Source organism: Haemaphysalis longicornis, unplaced genomic scaffold (assembly GCF_048455015.1).
Source record: "Haemaphysalis longicornis isolate Haplotype H1 unplaced genomic scaffold, Haemaphysalis longicornis Haplotype H1 scaffold_20, whole genome shotgun sequence".
Lineage (NCBI taxonomy): Eukaryota > Metazoa > Arthropoda > Arachnida > Ixodida > Ixodidae > Haemaphysalis > Haemaphysalis longicornis.
This window is the reverse complement of record NW_027526296.1, coordinates 1462593-1469789: the sequence shown is the minus strand read 5'-3', so window position 1 is coordinate 1469789 and position 7197 is coordinate 1462593. Positions and strand designations below refer to the sequence as shown.

The window sequence follows — 7197 nt, the reverse complement described above, 5'->3', positions numbered from 1 at the left end:
ATTTTTGTGGACTTGAGTATTCGACGTAAAGGAGCGGTCGGGATGATAGTCTGGACAATATAGTGATCACTTCCCAGGGACTCTTCCAGATTTTGCCACTCTGCTTGTGGAACGTTTTTGATCAGTGTTAGGTCAGGACTAGTATCCCTTGTGATGCTGTTCCCGATACGAGTTGGATTTGTTGGGTCAGTGAGGACTGTTAGACGGTGTTGCTGAATGGTAGTGTGGAGCTTGTTGCCCTTTGGCGTGGCGTACTTGTAGCCCCACACCGGATGCGCCGCGTTGAAGTCTCCTACTATTACCAAGCCGTTCCTGCCCGCCGCGCTTTCTGCTTTCATTATTAAGTATTCGAAGGTATCACGGCGATGGTTTGGCGGGCTGTAGATGTTTAACACAAATACACTCGGTTGGTCCCTGGTACGAGGTACGACTTCTATGAGTACATGCTCAATGCTGCAGCCATCAATTTGATGTTGTACGACAGTGATGGTTCGGGACGTGAGGGTGGCTACCCTAGGCGGAAGGTTCCCAGAGAGGTGTGTAACGTAGCCTGCCATGTGTGGTGTACATTCTGCCTCCTGTAGTGCTATAATATCGGGTTTTGTGGTAGCATTGCTTATGTACTGCATGAGCGCGCCTTGTTTCTTCGAGTAGCTCCGGCAATTCCACTGCCAAAGCGTGAGGGGTTTCGTCTGTCGGTTTGGGGCCCTAGCCATCCTGCTGCGAAAGAGAGGTGGCGGGGTTTAGGGTGGGTCGTGCGTATGGCTTTTCACGCTTCTCATTGCGCACTGGGGTAGGGGTCGGCGTCGTAATATGCATGTTCTGCATCCTTTCCACCGTCGTGCTTAGCTTAGTAAGGGTTTCCTGGATGGCCAACAGGTTCTGCTGTATGAGGGCTTGATTTTCGCGTAATAAATTTATCTGCACTTGCGTATCGATGTCTGATGAAGGGGTTTTGATTGGCTGCTCAGGTATAAGCCCGCTGTCTTGTTCTTTAGCATGGAGAGCTTTTCTCAATTCCTTATTTGCATTCCTGAGCTCCGCGTTTTCAGCTCGAAGTGCTTTGACCTCAGCTAGTACTTGATGGAGTAGAAGTGCGGTGTCAGGAGAAGTGTGTGTTGTGTCATTAGTTGAGTGGGTATGATTTCGAGCAGTGGGAGGCCGCGCTACACGCGCCGCCCAGTTCACCTTGGTGGCATCTGCGCCTCCTGCCTGCGGGTCGCCGGGATTCTTGGTCCACGTTAGTCTGGAACTGGATCTGGACCGGTTGCCGGAGCTGGGTCCAGGGCCACATCTGGAGGCAGACCTGGAGCCTGGTCGGGAACGGCTCCGAGACCGGGAACGGTGCCGGGACCTGGAGCGGCGTCCCGATTTCGAACAGGCCTCGCTCTTGGATCGGGAACGGCGCCTGGATTTGGAGCGGGTCTTGCTCTTGGATCGGGAATGACGCTTCGACGTGGAGTGAGCCTGACTCTCGGACGGGGAACCGGCAATTCTTCCACGCGAAACGATTTTTCGCATTTAAAGACGGACATGGGGGATGCCTTTAACACCTTTTTAAAATTGGTGTCTTACGGCGAACGCCGGTGTTTCCAAAGCGAACTTGCTATCTAGAAGCGGGGAAACGCAGTAGCGATGGTAAAGGCGGCAAATTTGAACAGGAGGTCCGCACGTGCGTGCACAGCACTTCCTTTTATGAACACCAAGACAAAATATAGGTCACACTACATCTTTTACGTTGGTCTATGCACGAGTTTGTTGTGTCGCCGTTCAGACTGCCCGAATACAAATCAACCGTACATCATATGATAGATTATGAACTATTGCTAAACATGGTGCGAAGTCAACATCAGTGGGGGCTTCTCGCAGCAACGCAGTAGCCAGAGAAAGATGACGGCCCATCACATAGTATACTTTTAGAACACTGTGTCAGTAGCGCTAAAGCCCTCTGTTTATACGGGTGATTGCACCCGTTCCGCAGTTTCCGCTGCTTCCGGCCCGGCGGCAGCTTGGCTGCAATTCGTCACACACACGCTGTCGACGTCATCGGGGGACGCCAAGTTGGCGTTGCGGCCTTGCACTTTCATTTGTTTCCTTCGCTATACCCGACAAGGTCGGCCTTGCAGCTATCCGGGCCATTAAACGGCGCGACACGCAAGCCCTGCAGTTCTCTTAATGAAGCCCCCTTCACGCTTCAGCCAGCTATAGCGTCACGCCGACGTCATATCGGCACATCTGAACACCACAACAGTTTAATGAGGTGTATAGCTCCAAGACAACGTTTTCAAGCAATGCCGGTTGTTTTGATGATGGTCTTGATGCACTGTTGAGGGCGAAGGTCTGAAAGCCACTTAAAAATCGCCACTTAAAAAGCCACATGGATCTCCACTTATTCCGGTCCTGTGCTAACGGCAGATTTACCGCCGCAAACTTCTTGATCTCCTCTGCCCACCCAACTTTCTGCCGTCCCCTGCCACGCTCGCCTTCTCTAGGTATCCACTGTTACCTTTAATGAACAATGGCTATCTTGCCTTCGCATTACATGCCCTGCCCATTTCTTCTAAATTTCTACCGATATGTCATTTACACGCGTTTGTTCCCTGACCCACTCCGCTCTCTTCTTGTCCCTTAACGTTACACCTATCACTTTCCGTTCCATTGCTCGCTGAGTCGTCCTTAATTTAAGTTGAATCGTGAATAGTGAATCGTGAAAGTTGAATAGTGAGCCTCCAAGTTTCCGCCCCGTAAGTGAGTACCGGCACACATACTCACTCAGTATGTGACCGTGTATTGACAGCAAACAGCAATTCTGTAGCGTTTACAACCTCACTGTGAACGGTCAAGTAAATGACACTCGGCGTCGTGGTAAAGTCTTCTTAACGGCTAATTGCCATATAATTCGTTTTAGGATAATTTAGATAACACAAGAGTTAGAGTCCTTTTCTGTAATCACACTCCCTCCGCAGATGGCCGTGCTTTACTGCGTGACAGGCAATGTGGTAAAACCAGCTTACAATAACTAAGCTTACACCGATTTTGTTAAAGTCGGCTTCACCTCTGAACACAAGTGCGTTGCTGAGAATACATTTTTAGGGTCAAATGAAGGCCCTACGACCTTTTTATTTTGTTTTTTGTGATTTTTTTCCATAGTGGCAGCCGCTTCTCGCGCGGCGGAGAAACCTGCTACATGGAGAGCGCGACACGATATCAGCAGCGACTGTCGTCAGGGCCAGCCCTAGAACAGCTCCACTGCTAAAATAAAAATTTTACGTCCTTTGCGTAAATGCCCGTTCACACTTGCGACGAAGCGACGCGGTTTCTGCCGCGGCGACAAAAATTGCTCCACACCAAACGACAAGACCGATCGCCGCACCACAAAGCGACAGTATTCCCGTCGCTTTCGCTCGCTTTCGTCGCAAACGTGTGAACGGGCCTTTATCGAGATTATGGGGTTGACGAGCTGCCTCAAGCGCTCGTGTTGTTTCTGTCTCCGAAGATATTGTTGGTCGAAAAACATATTTGCTATTAGATCAAAGCGAAAATTAATGGTATTAGTACCTAACTGCACAACCGTCATCATTCCGTTATCCGACCTGGTTCCACTGCATCAGTTGACCAAATTTTGCTTCCGTTCACGCGAAAACTTACCGTCCGCACTGACAAACACTTGCCCCTCATTCGCATCCGGGGTCAATCAATTCTACGAATCGAGTCTACTAAGACGGCCACGCAACAAAAAGCACCGTTACCTCGCTGCCCATAACGCGGCATTTGCCATATGGAGAACAGCGTATTTTACTTGCTTTCACAATAATCTTCTAAACATACTTCGTTCGAACATTTCAATATTTGTAAATTTATTAAAATCTGCATTAATTTTATTGCAAAACGCCTCTCTCGACGGAGGACCAAAAGGATGGTACACAGGAAAGGCGCTGTGTACCCCTTTTTTGTCCTTTGTCGACTAACGCGTGGTTTCGGCAAAATGAATGTTACCCAACTCGCCCAGGTTACCGTCTTTATTCGGCCCGTCACTGCGCCACCCGGCGCGTTGGCACAGTGATGGGCCCAAGGACGCGGGTCATGACTGCTTTTCGTATGGAGGAGTAAAGAAAAAAACGCCCGTCTGTCGCAAGACAGAGAGAGAGAGAGAGAGAATAAACTTTATTTAATGATAGGAGTCAAGCGGGCGGTTTCCTCAGTTCAGGACCCCGTCGGAGCGTTCAGCCGCCTCAGCCCGGTGGATCAGCCGAAGCTGCTCTTCGAGGCTAGAGCTGGCCAGCATATCGGCGCACGTTAAAGGGGCCATGAAGACGAAATACAACTTTCTTCTATCTGAAACAAGAAGCCTTCGGTAGCTCAGTCAGCTTCATTCCAGCAGCTAAAGACGTTTTTCTAAACCGAAAAAATGCAACAAAAAAAAATGTTGAACAAGCTTCAAATTTCGCGCCATCGGTTTCAATTCACGGCCGCAACGGCCGCTTTTCTCATGGAGGGTAGGGAAGGGATGGGTACGCAAGCGGACTAATCATACGGATGAGAATTTAGAACAGCGGGGAGAGAAAAAAGGGGGGTGGGAGCGATGAGAGTTTACAACCGATGAGGGGGATATGGGGGGGGGGGGGAGAGAAGCACATCTATTAGGTTAGCTAGGAGTAGGGCAAGTAAGCGCAATAAACAGGCGAGTCGGTTGCTGACACCAACGCTCCGATTCAAAAGGAAAGCCACTAATGAGCATCATCATCATCATCATCATGGGAAAGCGGAAACGCCCGTGTGTTCGAGATTTCGGCGCACGTTAAAGATCCCCAGGTGGTAAAAATTGATCCGGAGCCCTCCACTACGGTGGTCCTCGTCGCCCGTGTAGCGTTTGCTCGTTTAACCCCGCAATCAATGAACCAAATTTCGCGCCATAGTGACGTAATATGGGCAAGAGTGACATGTCATGAATCGGCAATAAAAGCATGCTTATTACTTTGTTGACTGGGCTTTACTATACAAGTGATACGAGCAAACGGGGAACTTAGGCTGCACTACAATCTCCCTGCCATGTTTTTTGGTAGTGGTTGAATGCGGCGGCCGCCAATCACCCAAACAAAATTCTGTGACGTCATAGAAAAAATGCCGGAAAGGGGAAATGGAGTCGCCACTTTGGAGTGTGTTTTCTGTAATATCTCGATTATTCGTTGGAAGTTGTCGATAAAATTTGTATTTGTTGTTATTGGCACAAAACAGCCTTTTCGATTCCCTTTAATTAAAGGTCTTAACGGTCAAAGGAGAACTACCCTGCATAACAACGCTCCTCCTTGGTTGCCGCCGACTCATATGGATGGCTTGAAACGCCCGCATTGCCAGGTTGGTTGATCGATTCATCGAATGATCGATCGATCGATCGATTGACGGATTGATTGATTGATTGATTGATTGATTGATTGATTGATTGATTGATTGATTGATTGATTGATTGATTGATTTACCTTTTATGAACTGTTGTCAAATACACCTTTGCAGGTATACGTGCTACCCTGTGGGGTAACACTGTGATGTGCTTGACACACCGGCATATCCGCGTCCCGAATGCCAGCGTTATTGGTTAACTCCATATCTACGCGACGCGGATGTTCAAAGGAGGGGCATGGGCGATCTCACGCGTAAAACAAAAGCTGTTACTACCTGCGGCACCAGCAGCCACGTTGCACAATAGGTATACTACTTCAACTACGGCTGATGTGGATGCGACCGCCGTCCTCCGGCATGGTCTAGTGGTTAGGATACCTGGCTCTCACCCAGGAGGCCCGGGTTCGATTCCCGGTGTCGGAATACGTTTTTTTTTTTTTTTTGTAATAGTGTTTGTTCATTTCGAATATTGAATTCGCGTGCACGATGTTCCGCTGCCAATTGCGTGCAGGTTTGTAACCGAGATGCTAAACTCAGAGAGAACTCTTTTCTGAACAGAAGCATCACCCAGTGCTCCGGCTCCCGCTAGCAAAGGATCTGTTAGCAAACAAATAAGCAGTTCTCCCAACAGTTACAAACATTTATGGAGTGCATAATTTAAGCGATCCCTTTTTCTTTCAAATTTGGAGGGTGAGCGGGAGCTCGGTCGGGCGCAGTGCCAAAATCACCCAACTCACACAGACACGGGGGACATGCACGCAAGGTCCACTCACTCGTACGCAAACGAAACGACACAACAAATGCCGTTTCGAGAGCCTTTATAACATTAGCGCTGTTCCTGTACGAGCTTGTGACTTGTTTGCTTTCTTTTTCATCTTGCTGTGTCAGCTGTCAGCTTTAGCGTCTTCCTTCTCAAGTCACTGCCACATATAAGCGTGGACAATCATAAATTCAACACGGCCACAAGTGTACAAATCTGCGCCCGCCCTGCTGTAGTTCCTTTTTCACAGTCACATCCTTTATGCGCAGTTTCTCTTATAAATGTGCAGCACCTACTAGGCCAACAACATACCGCCACGTACAAAAATAAGCTTGAAGTAGAATACCGTTTTTTCGTGCGTATAACCCTCCCCTGCCTATATCCCGCACCTCCACTTGCCGTCGACGAATAAAAAATATATCCCCGCCCTCATATTTTATACATAGAGGGATGGACCAAAGCTACCTCTCAAGCAACATTACACATTTGTTTAAGCAAAAGAGCTCACCTAGCAGACTATACGAAACTATATAGATGACTTGTCGAATTCATTTTTTCAGGTTGGTATATTGTTGAACTGTGTGCGCAAACTAAGGACTGGCAATGGGAATAAAGTGGCTTAGTCGCTATTACTTCTGTAGGGGCATCACGGCTCAACGCGCATTGAGGTGAAGCTGCACGAAAGTAAATACCTCGCGTATAATCCACACCTCTTCACCGCTGAAATTTTCGCATTTTTGGTGCGGGCGACACACGCGAAATCGCATTTTTGGTGCGGGTTACACACGCGCAAATACGGTACCACAAATTAAGACATTCGAGACACTCTGCTTGGCCTCTGTATCATTTCATTGCGCTTGTTTCGAAAATTATAACTGGTTTAGCGTTGTGCGCACGAGCGGAGTTAGTGTAGTTTCGCTCTAAACCATTGGGCACTTCTTCATACAACTTGGCGATCGATGGTTCCCGTGGCAAGATTCGCGTTTGCGTCGTGCTACTTCCTGACGGAGTTTTTTGTTTAACACCTTCATCCGTAGCGT

General features: G+C 48.5%; 1 non-coding gene across 1 annotated transcript; it reads left to right on the top strand.

Annotated features, from left to right (window-relative positions):
* Positions 1-5748: 5748 nt before the first annotated feature.
* Positions 5749-5820, top strand: Trnae-cuc (transfer RNA glutamic acid (anticodon CUC)). The gene has a single exon. It is a non-coding gene; the product is annotated as a tRNA-Glu (tRNA).
* Positions 5821-7197: the final 1377 nt, after the last annotated feature.